Source organism: Rhinoraja longicauda, chromosome 34 (assembly GCF_053455715.1).
Source record: "Rhinoraja longicauda isolate Sanriku21f chromosome 34, sRhiLon1.1, whole genome shotgun sequence".
NCBI lineage: Eukaryota > Metazoa > Chordata > Chondrichthyes > Rajiformes > Arhynchobatidae > Rhinoraja > Rhinoraja longicauda.
Window position 1 is genome coordinate 16,417,025 of NC_135986.1, and position 19,668 is coordinate 16,436,692.

Consider the following 19,668-nt stretch of genomic DNA (forward strand, 5'->3'; position numbering starts at 1 on the left):
AATTAGGAGTTCAGTTGGACGTTGAATATCAGGGTCACGAAGGCTGTAATCCTCGAAGTATGCATGCCCGATCCGGGATTCAGATTTTCCATCCATGAGAACTGTTCTGGGGCAGAGTTTACCTTTACAAAGGGTCTGCTTATTCGAGAATTGGAGGATACAATGCACTTTGAGTGAGCTTGATAGTGCTACTCGGGAGGGATACAATTAGTTTGACAGGGTGTTGGAAACCAGCGTGGAGGATCCGCAAATGGAAGGACTTTTGGGAAGTTATGGGCTATTACCGGTAACTCTAAACGGAAGAAAGGCTGATGCTTGTTTATTTCAACGCAAGGTATCGCGTGCAAAGCAGAGCCTGCATCAGAGAGGATGAATCCACAGCAAGCTGACGTGAATGCAAAGAGTGAGACAGCTTGATTAATAGGTGAGATTAATATACTTTTAAGTTTCTCTCTGATTTGTGCAGTAAAACAAACTATATCACAATGTGGTTGTGGTCAGGGTGGCCGAGCGGTCTAATGCGCTGCGTTCAGGTCGCAGTCTCCACAGGAGGCGTGGGTTCGAATCCCACTCCTGACACTGAGACATTTTTTAAACGTTGAACAACGGAACATATTCGGGGACCCGATCTGCGTCCTCTCGCCCGCTTTGCGTGTGACATGTTTTATAAATTCTCCGTAGTATTTCAGGATCAGTCTGACCAATGGGGAAAAAAATATCGGTTCTTCCTATATCCCTCCTCCTGCTGGCCTTTCCCTTCCCTACAAAGCGATCATGCAGATCTTAAACTCTCACTTTCTCACCTCCCAGACAGCCTTTTGCGCACAAACAACATGCCATATTAATTTATTTGCAAGCTTCTATATAGTACTATGTACATTTGCCTTGGTATAATTCAGAACTTAAACTTATGGAACAAATCTTACTTTCTTCCATAAATAATTTAACACAAATATAGCTTAGACAACTGGACCCAAAATGCCTCCTGCACTGACATGTCAGTCACTTGCCCTATTTTATTTGTATACTCTCCTTGCATGGCCTTCTATATATTGCCCGATGAAACTCTCCTCTGCACATGGACTATATTGTACCCCAATCAACCGTTGCGACACGATGGTGCAGCGGTAGTGTTGCTGCCTGACAACACCAGACAACCGGGTTCGATCCTGGCTACGGGCGCTGATTATACCGAGTGTATACGATTTCCCCGTGACCTGCGTGGGCGTTCTCCGGGTTCTCCGGTTTCCCCTCACACTCGAAAAATTACATGGTACACGATCGTCGGCACGGCACCTTGTCCATCACATGTTGGATTTACCACTCAACTGTTTACCACTTCGTTATTTAACCGGCGCCAAACATGTGCTCTTTAAATTCTCCTCCCGATCAGGCGGCAGACGCTTTGTGCAAATTCTCCCCACGCCTTTGCACCCACTGTTTACTGAACAGTAAGAACAGACCCAGGAGGGGGCAGAGCTAAACCGGCAACTCGTCCTACGGTCTGGGGAGAGGAAGCAGCAATGATTTTCTTCGGCAGATTTCTCCCACTCCTTCCTGACCACACCCTAACCATCCAGCCTTGTACAGCCTCTCCCCGCTCACTCCATCCTTCAGGTACCGTCGTTGCTCTGCTCCATCTCTTCCTCCCGCCCTCCCGCTCTTCCACCCAGCCCAGATGCCCACCTACAACAGCCACTTACCTGCACCTTTTACCTGCAACTAAGGAAGATGTAACATCTGCCCCTGCACTTCGTCCCTCACGTCCATTCATCGACTGCACAGCTCTCCCTGCAGAGTTTAACTTTCACCTCCTCTAATTTCATTTACTTCATTCGGTTCTCTTGATGTGTCCTCATTTATAACGGAGATGCCACGCATAGTTTTGGCAACCATTTCGACCGTCACTTGCGCTCGGTCCACAAGGCCCATTTGATCTCCTGTTGCTAACCATTTTAATCCTCTTCACAATCACATTTTGTATTTTTCTGTCCTGGACCTTCTCCATTACCCAAGTGTGGCCACGCGCAAACTTAACGACAGGCGCTTCATATGACGCTCGGGTTGTTTGCAACTCAATGGGTGTTCGCATTGAATCTCTCATTGTCGGTCAACCTACTCTCCTCTCTGTGTTTCACCTCTCATCCATCCTCAGTGCTCACCACAGCTCCCACTATCCCGATCCACATCTCCACCTTCACCTTTCACCCTCATTTTCTTCACTACTTTTCGTGGTTCCCTTATCTGCATGCAATCCACGATATGGCGCCCTTTTGTCAGCTGGTCGCCTTACTTGTCCATGTTTGACCGTTTGATCTGTCGCCGTTTTGTCTGCATATGTCTAACAAACCCCTGCCTCAATTCATCTGTATGGACGAAATATATCGGGTAGCATCTGTGGAGAAAAGGCGTTAACGTTTAAAGACGATAATTTCACCCCGGGCGGGCAATGAGACGGTGGGATCCTCACTCAGAGTGGGATGGTTTCCTCAAACTGTCAGTCAAATACCCCAGCCCTCACGTTCTACTCTTAATCTCTGAATTTGGGCATTAGCATGATGAGCAGTGGTAATTGCCGTACTTCAGTGCCCTGGATATATTAATGCCGGGCCGCCTTCTCGACCAGCTGCGCTCCGCGTGGTGAGGGAGTTCCACCGGGCTCTCAGTGAGAACTTAGAGGTTAGGGTGTGGTCAGTATTTAGACGCGGCGTGAGGTGACTGGCGGCGATGGGGATTTTGCTGGGCGTCGGTTTCAATCTCCTTCTCCATTGTTGATCCATTCAAATGGCTCGCTGTGATGCTTCAAAAGGGCAAATACCAGGCAACCACGTCGGTGTGGGCTGGTGTCACATTGTTGTGCCGGTGAGGACGACGGGCTTTCTTCACCAGCTCCAGAGAAGCAGCAGGCAGAACAGAATGCGGGGAGTCTGCGGGGTTTTGCTAATTTCCCGTCTGAGAGCAAATTCCCTTGATCTGAACCATTCTTTGTTTTTTTTCTCTCTCTCTGCTGACGATCGTGGCATGTTGAATTTTCGTCGCAGCTTTCGCTTTTATTTCCATTTTTTTGGACCGCAAGGCTTAGCGCCCGAGTTTGAGCCGCCACGGGCCATGCAGAGAGGAAATCGACCAGACAATTAGATTGCCCACAATGCACTCTCTTGTAATGGCAGCAATAAACGTTTAAACTAGATTTTTCGCGTCCAACCTAACCGCCAGATACTGAATTCATCCTCCGTTCACAAACACAGGCAATTTCACGTGCTCTGGCGGAGATACACCGACAAGAGGGAGAAAAGTGTGGGCGGAAAGACAGAGACATTTAGCGAGATAGATAGGCAGAGATAGATAGGCTCTCAGGTGGCAGGAAGATAAAACGATAAATAAGGGGAAGTGGGGAGGCCAGAGTGAGGTTTTGTTAGACAGATGAACTTTTGTTTACAAGTAAAACGTTGCATGAAAAGTACGATACACCCGTTGTTAAGTACCGGCAGAGTTCATCGGGGTATGGCGGTGAAGGAAAAGCTATATAAAATATATCTCAGCGAACAACTGGAGCGTTGTGGTTGTGTCGTAGAAGGGGATGTTTATCACTTCGCTGTGTATAGGAGAATTCATCAGAATGACACCTGCGATGTGGCGTTTTATTTAGTTGGTGCAAATATATTGTCTAGTTTGTGCAAATATCTTATCTATATCTGTTTTCACTGGAAAGGAGGAAACTTGATGGTGGGGAACTTTCAGAAGCTCTTTTAATATCGTTCCACACATAATATTTCTAAACAAGATAGGACCCAATGGTATTGGAGACAATTCATTAAGATGGATAGAAAATTGGTTGACTGGCAAAAGGCAAAGGGTGGGAATTAATGGGAGACGTTTTTGGTTGGCTGCCGATGATAGTGATGTCCACAGGGGTCGGTGCTGCGTCCGCTACTTTTCAGATTATATGTAATGATCTGGATGATAGAATTGATGGATTTGTGAGGGGTTTGCGAATGATAGGAATATACGTGAAGTGGTAACTTCCCGGCGGCGCAGTTGAGGGCGTGCGAGGTGACGAGTGAGAGCAGCAGCAGAGCTCTCGTCACCGCGCACGCTCAATTGGCAGGCACTGCCGACAGTCCGGGCGGGTGCCGCATCACCCCCCCCCCCCCCCCCCCCCCCCCCCCCCCCCAGCGGGAGAGGCGACGGCGATTAGCCTACCGGCGGTCAGCGCTGTCCGATCGGAGGAATGTCAGACGCGAGGCATGCGGGGACGGGGACGGGGGGGGGGGGAGGGGAGCGCATTAGTTAAAGGTCCTGGGTGGGGTGGAGCGCATGAGTTAAAGGTCGGGGGAGGGGAGCGCATAAGTTAAAGGGGGGGGAGGGGGGGATTGTTAATGGTCGGGGGTGGGGGGGTATTGGATGAAGGTCGGGTGGGGGGCATTAGCTAAAGGTCGGGGAGGACGGCGGCGCTTCCGGTGGCTATCTTGTTTAGGCAATTGAGGAGCAAATGAAGTCGACCGTGGAGCATTGTGACGTCGTACGCTGAGGAGTTTCATGAAATGGGTTAGAAAGCGAATTTTTAAACTTTAGAATGTATGTAGTTTTACAAATGTAACTTAAATTTAAATGAGAGTTGTTGGAGAGTAAGCCCAGGATAATGGTGAGTGACGTGGTGCAGGAGAGGTTTGCGGGAGTTTTAAGGGGGGTTGAGGTGGGAATGGAGTGCGTGAATGGGGGGGGATTGAATGGCTGAGTGAGGGGAGGCGAGGGTGTTAGACCAATGCACTAGCGGTTTGGGGGAGTTTTAAAAGGGGTTCGGGGATGAATTGGGTGAATGAGGGGGGGGGGTTGGAGGGGGGATTTGGGGAATTGATAGGATGAGTGGAGGTCTCAAATGAAACAAATCTAAATGAGGAAAAATGAAATTAATTTTATGTTTAAAAAATGAAGCGTTTTTTCCTTTAAATCGTTTTTGTAAAGTGAAATAATGCTGTGAAAACTACCTTTTTGACAAAAATGAAATCAATGCTTTTTGAAATGAATGGAATGTAAATTAAAGCGGCCAATGGGGAGTCGAGTGCGAAGTCGGAGCTGAACAGAAAAAGCCAAGCTTCCCCAAGTAAAGAATCCCTCCACGTAGTATGAAATAGAAATAAAACAATCGGAAATGAGGAAAAATGAAATGTAAGTAATATTTTTTATTTTTTTATTTTAGAGCTTAAAACGGCAAACCTTCCCAACTAAAGAAAGCCTCCCCGAAGTATAAACTTTAAAAAAACAAATGTAAATGAGGAAAAATGAAATGAATTTTATGTTTAAACGAAGCGATTTCCTTTAAATAAAATATTTATGGAAATAAAGCTTATCTTATATTGCACAGCAGCCAAAGCGGGACGTTTCAGCAGAAACTGGACAGTTCAACAGCAGCGGGTGGTTTGAGCGGGAACAACCCTGTCGAACAAATAAGGGTGGCGGCGGCGCTCCTCCTACGTGGGACGCGCAGCAATTGTGCGGGTCCCTTGCTCCACCCCCCACTCCCACCCACTCCATCCTCCCTCAGCACTCCCGTCAGTCAGGCGGGTGCCCCGGCTCTCGGAGCGGGATAGTCGACTGCATCTCCCGGCGGTGAGCGCTGCCCGATCTGAGGAATGTCAGGCGCGAGGCATGCCGGGACGGGCGGCGGTGCTCCGGGCGGGGGGAAGCGCATTAGTTTAAGGTCCGGGGGGGCGGGGGAGCGCATTAGTTAAAGGTCCGGGGGGGGCGGGGGAGCGCATTAGTTAAAGATCCGGGAGGGGGGCGGGGGAGCCATTAGTTAAAGGTCGGGGGGGTGCATTAGTTAAAGGACCTGGGGAGAGCGCATTCGTTAAAGATCCGGGGGGGACGGAGCGCAAGAGCGAGCTGATCTCTTGAAGATGTGCGGGTCGCATTGTGACGTCATACGCTGAATAGCGGGGGGGGGGGTTGAGCGCGGGCTCATGTCTCACAGATGCACGGGTCCCATTTGTGACGTCACACGCTGAAGACATTCAAGAAATGGGTTAGAAAGGAAATTTGTAAACTGTGGGTGGGTGGGTGGATGGATGGATGGATGGATGGATGGATGGATGGATGGATGGATGGATGGATGGATGGATGGATGGATGGATGGATGGATGGATGGATGGATGGATGGATGGATGGATGGATGGATGGATGGATGGATGGATGGATGGATGGATGGATGGATGGATGGATGGATGGATGGATGGATGGATGGATGGATGGATGGATGGATGGATGGATGGATGGATGGATGGATGGATGGATGGATGGATGGATGGATGGATGGATTCCAAGCCACTCCTGCATTGGTGCAGCACCCCTTCCTCCCCTTCACCTTACCCTATCCCCTTCTCCCCTTCCCCATCCTTCCCCACCCCCCGACGTCCTCCCCATCTCGACCCCCCAACCCCCTCCCCCATCCCCTTCACCCCTCCTCCTCCCTCCCCTCTCTCCCTCTCCCTCCCCATCACCTTCACCCCTCCCATTCCCTCCCCTCTCTCCCTACCCACTTCCCATCTCCTTCACCCCCCTTCCCTCTCCTCTCCATCCGCCCCCCCTCCCTCCCACCAGCCCCATTTTCCCGCTGTACTCCTCCCCTCCCGCCCCCATCGGCCCAACCGTAGAGCCGTTGCCGGGCGGGGAGTGCCCCCGTGGCCATGTGCCAGCAAGGGGGGAGAGGGGCAAAGCAGTGACGTCAACTTATTTTGCCTGCGGAGCCGAGGCATCTCCTGCAGCTCGGATCCAATTTGCAGCGGGGAATGTGGGGGGGTGGGGGGGGGGGGGCATTGGGCCGTTGTCGAGCGGGGAGCATCTCCCGAGGCCGTGGGTGGGCGAGAGTGGAAAGGGAGAAGGCACTGACCTGGGCGGTCTTTCTCCTGCTGCGAGCGGCAGGCGACGGCCATCTTGTTGGTCCCTCTGCCAGAGCCTCTGCGGCGCGCTGCAGTGCGGGAGGATGGTCAGGCGCGGGGCAGACCCGGACGGGCGCCGGTCCTCCGGGGGGAGGACAGATTTATTAAAGTTTATAAGGTAAATTGTTTTTTAAAATGTAATGAAAGTGGGTTTATTCACACAATGGGGGAATGGTGAGTTGGGTGGGCCAAAAATTGTGGCGCTATCGTGTACTGTTTTGGCTGTGTAGAGGGCAAGGGCATGTTATACATTTACACACATACACACAAACAAACCGAGAGTTTTAATAATATACTAGATAGATATTGGTGTCATGTTGTTTCTTTGCACAAAACTGTTGGGTGCCTGGAACGCGCTGCCAAGTGTGGTGGAAGATGCAGATCACCATAATATCATTTAGACAATAGACAATAGACAATAGGTGCAGGAGGAGGTCATTCGGCCCTTCGATCCAGCACCGCCATTCAATGTGGTCATGGCTGATCATTCTCAATCAGTACCCCGTTCCTGCCTTCTCCCCATACCCCGTGACTCCGCTATCCTTAAGACCTCTATCCAGCTCTCTCTTGAATTCATTCAGAGAATTGGCCTCCACTGCCTTCTGAGGCAGAGAATTCCACAGATTCACAACTCTCTGAATGAAAAAGTTTTTCCTCATTTCAGTTCTAAATGGCCTACCCCTTATTCTTAAACTGTGGCCCCTTATTCTGGACTCCCCCAAAATTGGGAACATGTTTCCTGGCTCTAACGTGTCCAACCTCTTAATAATCATACGTTTCGATAAGATCTCCTCTCATCCTTCTAAATTCCAGTGTATACAATCCTAGTCGCTCCTGTCTTTCAACATATGACAGTCCCGCCATTCCGGAAATTAACCTAGTAAACCTACGCTGCACGCCCTCAATAGTAAGAATATCCTTCCTCAAATCTGGAGACCAAAACTGCACACAGTACTCCAGGTGCGGTCTCACTAGGGCCCTGTACAACTGCAGAAGGACCTACTTGCTCCTATACTCAACTCCTCTTGTTATGAAGGCCAATATTCCATTGGCTTTCTTCACTGCCTGCTGTACCTGCATGCTTCCTTTCAGTGACTGATGCACTAGGACACCCAGATCTCGTTGTACGTCCCCTGTTCCTAACTTGACACCATTCAGATAATACTCTGCCTTCCTATTCTTACCACCAAATTGGATAACCTTACACTTATCCACATTACACTGCATCTGCCAAGCATCCGTCCACTCACACAACCTGTCCAAGTCAGCCTGCAACCTCATAGCATCTTCCTCACAGTTCACACTGCCACCCATCTTTGTATTATCTGCAAATTTGCTAATGGTACTTTTATTCCCTTCATCCAAGTCATTAATGTATATTGTAAATAGCTGCGGCCCCAGCACCGAGCTTTGCGGTACCCCATTAGTTACTGCCTGTCATTCTGGGGATTTAATAGGCGTTTGGTTAGGCAGGTGAAAATATATTGAAAAGAGGGATAAACAGCGACATGTTCGCGTGGATTTAGAACATGTAATGTGGATCGCTAACAGTAATCGCCCTGCGGTACATTTCTTTCTACCTATGGACTGCTCTGCCTATCGACGTCTCATTTTAAATCTCCCCCTTCGTTTCTGTTATACTTTGCCTCGAACTCTGAATATAACTAATGTTTCCATAATCGGGATGAGTAATTATGTCATATCATATCATATATATACAGCCGGAAACAGGCCTTTTCGGCCCACCAAGTCCGTGCCGCCCAGCGATCCCCGTACATTAACACTATCCTACACCCACTAGGGACAATTTTTACATTTACCCAGCCATTTACCTGTAGTGTGGGAGGAAACCGAAGAACTCGGAGAAAACCCACGCAGGTCACGGGGAGAACGTACATACTCCTTACAGTGCAGCACCCGTACTCAGGATCGAACCTGAGTCTCCGGCGCTGCATTCGCTGTAAAGCAGCAACTCTACCGCTGCGCTACCGTGCCGCATGTGCGATTTCGGTCTAAAGAAGAACGTTTTTACTTGACCTGATGAACATAGTTTATCTTCATCGCACAAACTATCTTACGTCATCCTCGATGAATCATATTTTGCTGCTTCAGTGCGTAGCAAATAAAGATTTAAATCCAGCAGCCTGGTCGTGGATTAATTAACGTTATTCCCTTACGAGACTGATTTGGTCATCGGAATATGTTTCTCTGCTATAAATAAACGTATTTTTTAACGCGGAATCACAGCGGCAGTGTGAGGAATACCTCCGGTACCGGTAGCGAGCAGGGGGCGATCTCTGGATACAGGTGATGAACACAAATAACTGAAGTAACGCAGCGGGTCAGGCATCATGTCTGGAGAAAAGTAATAAGCCGTAATTTCGGGTCGAGACCGTTCTTCAGAGTGAGACTTCCGGGAAAAGGATACAGTCGTTTGTGCTTTTGGAGAAATGGCTCGCAATCTCGAAAACGTTGAGCGAGCTAGTACTGGAACAGGAAGAAATGTGTTCTTTTATCCTGAATATGTCTTTTAAAAGCATGAGTGGTTGGCGTTAGATGGTCGAATCGCAAATGCACTTGCGATCATTCAAGTGATATACTACCCAATCCTCGCTCTTATTGCTGTTCCGGGTAAGTCAGCCAACCTCCCGTTTAATTCCATGAACTCTATACAATTGCTTTCGTATCTTGTTATTTACCCTCCGCAACCTCTTGTTGTCTTCGTTCCCTAACTCTAGCTATCAGTTCTAGCTCTAGATATTAGTTGCCAACCTCATTGCAGTTGTTGCATTTCACTCGCCTACGGCTACCACATGGGCGCCTCTGCCACTTTCCTGTGTACAGTTAGCAAACCTGCCACCAGTACACGATTAGCATTTTATTCTTCCCACCATTTTACTTTTGGGAAAATCGTACGTTGTCTTAAATTGCTGTTTCCTTATTTACCTCCAAATACATTAGCGCATCCCGTGGAATAACTGCGGCTGAAAGAAGATGTTACATTATATCTTCATTCTAGCTCCTTTTCCTCGTGTTTCAAACTAATAATCTTGCAAAGGTGTCAAAAATGTGTTACCTTCATTCAAGCAACATAAGAGCGGTAAGCCAGGTAATAACAAACCACTGAATATAACACTGGTGGTCGGGAAATCATTGGTAAACGGTCTCAATGACAGGATGAATATATATATTTGAAAGGTTATGGATGCATTAAATGTAGTCAGCATGGTTTTCTTTAGCGGAGATGCTGTCCGAGTAACATGGCTGAATGAGTTCCACTTTCCTTTAGTCTGCCCTTCTTGACAAATTATATAAATAATGTTGAAGCTCTTGGCACGCTGAAAAATCCCACCGATTTTCGTAAAATCTTTAAATTGACTACCATGCCTCTTGCTTCCATATTCAAATATCTACAAAACAACTCAGATCCCATCGCCGATCGCTATCATGCTTAATTTCTCATCGCGAAAACAACTCTCCAGCTTCACCCTCTGCTTCCTAATGTATATGAGGTATTTGAGTCAAATTATTAGCTTATCTAGCAGACAAAGGCACTAATAAGAACTATTTGTAGGAAAGAACGGCAGTTGTGTAGGGCCCTGGTGAGACCACATCTCGATGATTGTGTGCACGTTTGGTTTCCGAATTTGAGGAAGGACATCCTTGCTATTGAGGCAGTGCAGCTTCGGTTTACGAGGTAATCCACGGGATGGCGGGACTGTCATACGAGGAAAAGTTGGAAAGACTGGCCAAGACTTGTATTCACTGGAATTTAGAAGGATGAGAGGGGATCTTATAGATACGTTATAAAATTATAACAGGACTAGACAAGCTAGATACAGAAAAAATGTTCCAATGTTGCGAGAGTCCAGAACCAAGGGCCACAGTCAGAGAACAAATGGGAGGCCATTTAAAACGGAGGTGACAAGAAACCTTTTCACTCAGAGAGTTGTGAATATGTGGAATTCTCTTCCACAGAAGGCAGTGGAGGCCAATTCACTGGATAATAATAATAATAATAATAATAATCATTTATTTTATATAGCGCCTTATCAGGTGCTCAAAGCGCTTTACATAAACAATCAAACATAAAAACAAACAGACAAACTATCCTAACGGAGAAGCGGCGAATAAACAAAGCCAGCGTCCTCTCACGTCAGGGTCCGGCAGTAGACAACAAAAAGCACAGGACACACAGATACAATTTTTACACAATTTTTACACAAACAGCCATCACAGTGATTGCTCTAGGCACACCCTCACTGTGATGGAAGGCAAAGTCTTATCTCCTCCTGATTTCTTCTCCCGCGGTGCCACGAGGTGATCGAGGCTCCCAACTTTTTGAAGCCCCCACCGGGCGATGGAAAGTCCAAGGACCGAGCCAAGCAGGCCGATGAAGGTCCTGAGCCCCCACCGGGCGATGGAAAGTGCTGCGGCCGAGCCACGCAGGGCGATGAAGGGCCTGCGGGCGGGTCGATCATACCTCGCACTTCGGGGCGGTTGAAGCTGCTACGGCTGGAGCTCCCAAAAGCCAGTCGCCAGCCAGGGACCTGCGAACTCCTGATGTTGCGGTCTGCAGGGCCCACGGCCGAAGCCTCCGAGATGGTAAGTCCAGGCCCTGCGACCGGAGTCTTCAAGGTCGATCCCAGCTGGAGGCCGCCGACTCCACGATGTTAGGCCGTAGCGCGAACGGAGATACGACACGGCCGCATCTCCGTTGAGGAGGAGATTTGAAAAAAGGTTTCCCCCAACCCCCCCACCACCCCCCACATACACAGAGTTAAAAATAAAACAAAACGTACAATTAAACGATGACAGACAAAAAAAAACAAAAAAAAGACAGAGAGACTGCCGGTGAGCCGCAGCTGCAGAACACAGCCACGCCCCTTGAATTTAAAAGAGCGTTGGATACTCTCGGGGTTAGCGGAATCAAGGGATATATGGAGAAGGCAGGCACGGGTTACTGATTTCGGATGATCAGCCATGATCACAATGAAGCTGGCTCGAAGGGCCAAATGACTTCCTTCTGCACCTATTTCTATGTTTCTATGTTTTTATGCTGCTTTAAATCGAAGGTAGAAACAAAATTCTGGAGCAACTTAGTGGAACAGGCAGCATCTCTGGAGAGAATGAATGGGTGATGTTTCGGGTCGATACCCTTCTTCAGACTAATAGGAATTACTCGTGTTCCCACATTATCGGACCCCACATCAGTAGGATCACGGCCGTGAACCACCCTGGACAACTGCCAAACCTTCAATTTCCCCACTCTCTGTGCTATCCAGCAGTGGCTATAGAACACACTTGCTTCCAGGCGAGTTATATATCGTATGCTTATGACCGTCTGCTGGAGTTAGCATGAGTTTGTCTGTGCTTTGCGAGCCCATCATATCATATTAAATAATTTCACAAGAAAATTTTCACCTTCATCCTTTATAATGCTACACAAATTCCCATATTTCCAAACACAACTTCAATATGATGCGTTGTGCGTTTTCTTTCCTGTGAATAATTGCGCAAACGTTTGGGATTTGATAGAATCTGACAATCAATAATGCAGTTACAATATGGTAAAGTTTATCGCCAGTAGTGGACCAATCAGAGCATGAGAATTCTGCTGACCAGGATAATTGGTTGCCTGTCCACTTACAAATGTATCATCACGGGAGAATAATGAGCGGCGGGAACCAGGGCGTAATGTTCTGATTAGTATCAATGATGGGTGTTTACTTTTGCTTCTGCAACATGCCTTTGAGGTATCCCTCGATTCTTAACCTTCTATGAATCTGCAACAAAATTGTACCCTCATCAACGACATTTTAGCCTATTGCTTTCCTTGTATACCTTATGCGAAACATTAGAGTACATTTACTAGTTGGATGCATTGTAATTTTACAACAGCGGATTGTCTATTTCCAAGGAATAATAATTTTCCTTCACATTTACGTCCGGAAATATTGCTTCAATCTGATATTTCACATTCCGGTTTATTGTACTCCTGGCAGTAAACGTGGTGACGATCGTGGTCCTGTCCCGTGGAAAGTGCGGTCTCTCCAAAGTAGTCACTCTCTATCTGGTGGCCATGGCGGCGGCGGATCTACTGGTCGTTATTATCGACCTGATACTGAGGCAGATGCCAATTACCTATGCCGGATTGATTGTTTTCCTATGGAACACCCGCATGTGTAACGTCCTTGCTGTTCTGCTTTATGCTGTCACTGATTGTTCTGTTTGGTTCACAGTCGCGTTCACCTTTGATCGATTGGTCGCGATTTGCTATCAAAGGCTCAAAACTACATATTGCACGCCGAGAATTGCGGCTGTGGTTGTGGGGACGATAACCGTGCTGGGCTGTTTAAAGAACATATTTTGGTATTTCATGCTCTCAGGGCAATATATGCTGTTTAACATACCTTGGTTTTGTTATTCAAGACTCGGTGTAAGGGATTCAGATGTATGGGGATCAATCGAATTCGTTCACTATCTCCTCACCCCCGTAGTCCCAATGATTTTGGTTCTCATTTTCAATGTTCTAACAATCAGATGTGTTTTAATCGCTGGCATGGCCCGCAGGAGACTCCGGCAACCCAACAGTGGCGAAACTCCCAGAGATCCGGTGATGGAGAACCGCAGTTGACTCGGTGACCCTGCAACCTCATAGCATCTTCCTCACAGTTCACACTATCTCCCAGCTTTGTATCATCTGAAAATTTGCTAATGGTACTTGTAATCCCTTTATCCAAGTCATCAATATATATTGTAAATAGCTGCGGTCCCAGTACCGAGCCTTGTGGTACCCCACTAGTTACTGCCTGCCATTCTGAAAGGGACCCATTTATCCCCAATCTTTGCTTTCTGTCTGTCAACCAATTTTCTGTCCATGTCAGTACCCAACCTCCAAATGTGAGGTTATTCACTTTGGCGGCAAAAACAAGTAGGCAGATTATTATCTCTATGGTGTTAGATTAGGTGAGGGGGAGTGCAGCGAGACCTGGGTTTCCTTGTACACCAGTCACTGAGAGTTGGCGTGCATGTTACAGCAGGCAGTGAAGAAAGATAATGGCATGTTGGCCGTCAAAACGAGAGGATTTCAGTATAGGAGTAAACAGGTTCTTCTGCAGTTGTATAGGGCCCTGCTAAGACCACATCTAGAATATTGTGCACAGTTTAGGCCTCCTAATTTGAGGAAGGACATCCTTTTGATCGGAGCAGTGCAGCGCAGGGTCACGAGCTTGATCCCTGGGATGGCGGGTCTGCCATATGAGAAAATATTGAAAAGAATAGGCTTGTATTCACTGGAGTTTAGAATGATGAGATGGGATCTTATAGAAACATGTAAAATTATAAAAGGGCTGGACAAGCTAGATGCAGGAAAAATGTTCCCAATGCTGGGCGAGTCGAGAACAAGGGGCCATTGTTTTAGAATAAAGGGGAGGCCATTTAAAACTGAGGTGAGATTGAACATTTTCACCCAGAAAGTTGTGAATTTGTGGAATTCGCTGCTACAGAGGGCAGTGGAGGCCAAATCACTGGATGGATTTAAGAGAGTTACATAGAGCTCTCGGGGCTAGTGTAATCAAGGGATATGGGGAGAAGGCAGGCACGGGTTGTTGATTGTGGACGATCAGCCATGATCACAATGAATGGCGTGCAGGATCGAATGGCCAAATGGCCTCCTTCTGCACTTATTTTCTATGTTTCTATGTGACTTGTAGTGCCTGCGAGCGTTTAACCCACGTCAATCCCGGTGGGCCCTGTTTTTCACCCTGTTTAATTTCACCTTGTCATACCGTCCTGGGTCCAAGAATGTCAAGCCCGAATCTCACTCCCGCCAGTTCAGTTCCGACCAGGAAAACCAGTACCACGAACCCATTCTGCCTCTCACCTGCCAGGTGGGCTCCATCACCTGGGAAACCCAACGTCATCACTCCGAACCTGGTTCTGAAGCCGAAATAAGTCTTTTCTCTCGTTCCCCTCCCGCATCGAAGTACTCCATTGGGCCCATTGCTCTAATCTCGCCTGTCCTCCTGGCGTCGGGCGCATCCTCTACCTACTGCGCCAGCGGTTCTGGTGGCCCACCTTGGAGGCCGACGACCGGTATTTCAGCTCCGCCTGCTCTGCCTGTGCACAGAATAGGACGTTCCGTCAGCCTCCCACCGGTCTCCTTCATCCCTTGCCTGTTCCCCACCGTCCCTGGTCCTATATCGCCCTGGATTTCATCACCGGTTTGCCTCCGTACAAAGGTAATACGGTTACTCTTACCATTGTAGACAGTTTCTACAAGGCTGCTCATTTCCTTCCTCTGCCGAAGCTCGAATCTGCTTTAGAACACGCTCACCTCATCGCAAACCAGATCATCAGACAACATGGTTTCCCTCAAGACACCGTCTCTGATATGGGTCCGCAGTTCACCTCACAATTTTGGAAGGCTTTCTGCTCCCTGGTTGGCACCTCCGCCAGCCACTCATTTGAGTTCCATGCACAATCTAATGGTCAGTCGGAGAGAGCCAACCAGGACCTGGAGACCAACCAACGTTGCCCCGTGTCGGCCAACCATACCACGGTCTATCAAATTGGTGTGGATCGAACATGCCCACAAATTTCTGCCCAGTTCTGCCATCGGTCTGTCTCCATTCCACGGCTCCCTTGGGTATCAGCCACCTCTGGTCCGTATAGCATTAGCCAACCTGTCTGCCAGGATGTTGGTACCTCTCCAGTTAAGATGCAGCCCGTCCCTTTCGTACATGTCACCGCTGCCCCAGAAGAGATCTCAATTGTCCAGAAATCTAAATCCCTGCCCCCTGCACCAACTCCTCAGCCACACATTCATCTCCCCTTTCTTCCTGTTCTTACCCTCACTACCTCGAATTATTGGAAGCAAACCAGAGATAACTATCGTGCAGGTCCTGCTTTTCAGCCTTTTACCTAATTCGCTAAACTCGTGTTGCAGAGTCTCCTTCCCCTTCCTACCCTTTCACTTGCGCCAACATGCACAACAACTTCCGGCAGCTCCCTCCTCTCTTATGGATGTCGTGCAGCCGCTCTGAGACGTTCTAAGCACAGGCACCAGGAAGGCAGCGCATCATCCTGGCGTCACGACAGCTGCCACAGGATCTCTTGCACGAACCTCTAATTATCGAGTCACCCATCACCTTGGCTCTGCTTGATGTCGCTCTTCCCTGTTGAGCCTCAGTGCTAGGGTTGGAGTCACAGCGATGACAGTTCCCAAGAGGTTGGACCATGGTTTGAAGAGGTACTGCCATCTGGGGCTCCTGCCCTCCAAGTTTAATTATGGAAGACACAAACAGTCTCCCATATGTTCTGGTGGCCACAGATCCTAGGGTGACGGAGGAACTGAAGGACATTCGCATTAGGCATGAAATGATGTTGGGTATAGTGATGGGACAGAAGGCTGATATATCCCCAGGGCCTGGTGGTCTGCATCCCAGGGTGCTTAAAGTGGTGGCTCTGGAAATCATGCACGCATTGCTGATCATTTTCCAATGTTCTCTAGATTCAGGATCAGTTCCTGTGGATTGGCGGGTAGCTCACGCTATCCCAATTTTAAGAAAGGAGGGAGAGAGAAGACAGGAAATTATAGACCAGTTAGTCTGACATCGGTTGTGGGGTAGATGCTGGAGTCAATTTTAAAAGAAGAAATTGCGGGGCATTTGGATAGCAGTAGCAGGATCGTTCCGAGTCAGCATGTATTTACGACAGGGAAATCATGTTTGATTAATCTTCTGGATTTTTTTGAGGATGTAAGCAGGAAAATGGACAGGGGAGAGCCAGTGGATGTACTGTACCTGGACTTTCAGAACGCCTTCGACAAAGTCCCACATAGGAGAATAGTGGGCAAAATTAGAGCACATGGTATTGGGGATAGGGTACTGAAATGGACAGAAAATTGGTTGGCAGGCAGGAAACAAAGAGTGGGGCTAAATGAAATGGGTCCCTTTGAGAAAGGCAACCAGTGACGAGTGGGGTACCGCAAGGATCGGTGCTTGGGTCGCAGCTATTTACAATATACACCAATGACTTGGATGAAGGGATTAAAAGTAACATTAGCATATTTGCAGATGACACAATGCTGGGTCGCAGGGTAAACAGTGAGGAAGGTGCTATGACGGTGCAAGTGACTTGGACAGGTTGTGTGAGTGGGCAGATGCATGGCCGATGCAGTTTAATGTGGATAAATGTGAGGTTATCCACTTTGGTAGTAAGAACAGGAAGACATATTATTATCTGAATGGTGTCAAGTTAGGAAAAGGGGACGTACAACGAGATCTGGGTGTCCGACTTCAACAGTCACTGAAAGAAAGCATGCAGGTGCAGCAGGCAGTGTAGAAAGCTAATGGAATTTTGGCCTTCATAAAAAGAGGATTTGAGTATAGGAGCAAAGGGGTCCTTCTGCAGTTGTACGGGACCCTAGTAAGACCACACCTGGAGTAGTGTGTACAGTTCTGGTCTCCAAACTTGCTATTGAGGAAGAGCAGCGTAGGTTCACGAGGTTAATTCCCGGAATGGCTGGACTGTCATACGTTGAAAGAATGGAGCGACTGGGCTTGTATACTCTGGAATTTAGAAGGATGAGAGGGGATCTTATTGAAACATATAAGATTATTAAGGGATTTGACACGCTAGAGGCAGGAAACATGTTCCCCATGTTGGGGGAGTCCCGAAGCAGGGGCCAGAGTTTGAAAATAAGCGGTAGGCCCTTTAGAAAGGAGATGTGGAAAAACGTTTTCACTCAGAGAGTTGCGAAGCTGTGGAAGTCTCTGCCTCAGAAGGCAGTGGAGGCCAATTCTCTGGATGCTTTCAATAGAGAGTTAGATATAGCTCTTAATGCTAGCGTAGTCAAGGGATATGGGGTGAAGGTAGTAACGGGGTACTGATTGTGGATGATCAGCCATGATCACAGTGAATGGCGATGCTGGCTCGAAGGGCCGAATGGCCTACTCCTGCACCTATTGCCTATTGTTTATTGTCTATTGAATTAGTAGCCCATCGCCTAAACCGCTCGGGCACCTCGTCCGTTCTTAAGATTCGGGACCACTTTTACAAACTACATTGTCTTTCTCTCGTGTTCCATGTTTTCAATTCGATATGTTACATTTTACTTCCATTTACGTTCTAGGTCACCTCTACTTGATTTCTAAACCTTCGGCATCCCGAACATTTTTTGATCTATTTTCGCAAAGTTATACCCTACTGTTATACCTCGCTGCTTGGTGAGGAAATATCTAAGCAGGAATGTTTATTAATCTCCACATGACAGCGGCATCTCCGGAATTACCCTTCTTCTATCGAACGATTATTGGAAGCAGAATGAAGATCAACGTAACATGGGATACAGCGATGGTGCGGAATGCGTGCAGCGCAATAGCCGGAAAAAAAGGCAGGGAGGTCTGGCGGTTGTGGACGGATCAACACCTGCGTTTAGTTGAATAAACGTTTGGTTCATAGAAACATAGAAAATAGGTGCAGGAGTAGGCCATTCGGCCCTTCGTGCCTGCACCGCCATTCAATATGATCATGGCCGATCATCCAACTCAGTATCCCGTTCCTGCCTTCTCTCCATCCCTTTAGCCACAAGGGCCACATCTAACTCCCTCTTAAATATAGCCAATGAACTGGCCTCAACTACCTTCTGTTGCAGAGAATTCCACAGATTCACCACTCTCTGTGTGAAAAAAAACGTTCTCATCTCGGTCCTAAAAGACTATCCCCTTATCCTTAAACTGTGACCCCTTGTTCTGGACTTCCCCAACATCGGGAACAATCTTCCCGCATCCAGCCTGTCCAACTTCTTAAGAGTTTTGTAAGTTTCTATAAGATCCCCCCTCAATCTCCAAAATTCCAGCGAGTACAAGCGGAGTCTATGCAGTCTTTCTTCATATGAAAGTCCTACCAGTCCAGGAATCAATCTGGTGAACCTTCTCTGTACTCCCTCTATGGCAAGAATGTACGCAATACTCCAGGTGTGGTCTCACCAATCCCCTGTATAACTGCAGTAGAACCTCCCTGCTCCTATACTCAAATCCTTTTGCTATGAATGCTAACATAACATTCGCTTTCTTCACTGCCTGCTGCACCTGCATGCCTACTTTCAATGACTGGTGTACCACGACACCCAGGTCTCGTTGCTTCTCCCCGTTTCCTAATCGGCCACCATTCAGATAATAGTCTGCTTTCCTATTCTTGCCACCAAAGTGGATAACCTCACATTGATCCACATTATACTGCATCTTCAATGCATTTGCCTACTCACCTAACCTATCCAAGTCACCTTGCAGCCTCCTAGCATCCTCCTCACAGCTAACACTGCCCCCCCAGCTTTGTGTCATCCGCAAACTTGGAGATGTTGCATTCAATTGCCCCGTCCAAATCATTAATATATATTGTAAATAGCTGGGGTCCCCGCACTGAGCCTTGCGGTACCCCACTAGTCACTGCCTGCCATTCTGAAAAGGGCCCGTTTATTGCTACACTTTGCTTCCTGTCTGCCAGCCAGTTCTCTATCCACATCAATACTGAACCCACAATACCGTGTGCTTTAAGTTTGCATACTAGTCTCTTATGTGGGACCTTGTCGAAAGCCTTCTGGAAGTCCAGATATAACATATCCACTGGTTCTCCCTTATCCACTCTACTAGTTACATCTTCGAAAAATTCTATGATTCGTCAGACATGATTTACCTTTCATAAATCCATACCGACTTTGTCCAATGAT

The 19,668-nt window shown here is 47.8% G+C and overlaps 1 non-coding gene across 1 annotated transcript; it reads left to right on the plus strand.

Annotated features, from left to right (window-relative positions):
* Positions 1 to 496: 496 nt before the first annotated feature.
* On the plus strand, positions 497 to 579 carry trnal-cag (transfer RNA leucine (anticodon CAG)). The gene has a single exon. It is a non-coding gene; the product is annotated as a tRNA-Leu (tRNA).
* Positions 580 to 19,668: the final 19,089 nt, after the last annotated feature.